We start from the raw sequence: 1,316 nt of genomic DNA on the forward strand, positions 1-1,316 counted from the left end.
TTAAGCCGGAATGTCCTTTTTAAATATGTGCACAAAAGCCAGAAATCACTTACTAACAAAAATACATGCTTACACAGATACACAAAAACACGCACACAAGCACACACATTCAAAATCATGTATGGTAAATGCAATATACTCGTAAGTACTGTGAAGTTGCTTTTGCTTGTGATATTTAATATCTCACAAACAACTATCAAATGAACAAAAACTCGTGCAAGGGTAACTTAATCCATAAGTGACATTGCTATGTATGTCGCAGATACGTTTGTCAGCCATTCATGTATCTCATGCGACAATTTCGTCCCTTAGAATGTCTATTTGAGCAGTTAACATGTCACTTATGGCAATTGCCATTGTACGAGCGCATAACGGGCAAGTGTAAAAGTGTTGAGCTATTTTATATTTCAAAATAAATGAATTTTTTAAATTATGGAACTGTGTCCACACATATATCAGTTTTCATGTTCGTTTGGATGTTTGACACTGATGAGTATGATGTACAATATTAAAAACTATACTCATTTCATATGAATGGGTTGGCGTCTGCTCCTGAAAGCATGCTGCAAAGAAAAAACATTGAAATTGAAAAGCGTCCTTTACACTTTATGAAAATCGTGTTCGTGTTGGAAAATGTTTGTGTTAGAAAATGTGTGAGGCACATTAAAGGATATAATGGAAGGTTGCTGCGTCAACGTTTGAGTGTGTCATGTATCCTTGGAGAAAAGCAATTGACTGTTCTACGTAAAGAATTTCATATAACAATGAAATATATAATTGATGGGTAGCGATTTTTATAGTGTAATATTAAAAAATTTTATTTATATATACATATTTTTAACGCAAAGAAGACATTAAGCTGTGTAGTTAAATATAATAATTGCTCTGGTCATCAGTGCTGTTAGGAGGGCTCTTATAGCAACGTTCTAAATCTTTTGTTTTAAATCACACGTAACAGTAACACTAGTGTGCACTTAGCATTTGCATAAATTTAAATTTAATTAAAAACGTATAAAAGAATAAAGCAAAAGTATATGTCAGTTCACATTATATTAAAGGCAAATATAAAAATTGAAAGCTTTTTTAGAAATTAAAAACCGATTTATATTACTCACATTTGAAAAAAATTCTTCAATAAAGTGAAGTTTTGAACTCTCAGCGCTAGCTGGAGCATCTGTAATTTGATATATAATTGAAATGAAATTAAATGCATAACCGCCTAAGAGTATGCTAAACATACTTCACGTTAGCAAACAAACAAATATTGGCTGGAAAAAATAAAGAACAGAACAAAATTTTATGTTTGTATCTAAATT

Source organism: Teleopsis dalmanni, chromosome 1 (assembly GCF_002237135.1).
Source record: "Teleopsis dalmanni isolate 2A chromosome 1, ASM223713v2, whole genome shotgun sequence".
In the NCBI taxonomy this organism is placed as follows: domain Eukaryota; kingdom Metazoa; phylum Arthropoda; class Insecta; order Diptera; family Diopsidae; genus Teleopsis; species Teleopsis dalmanni.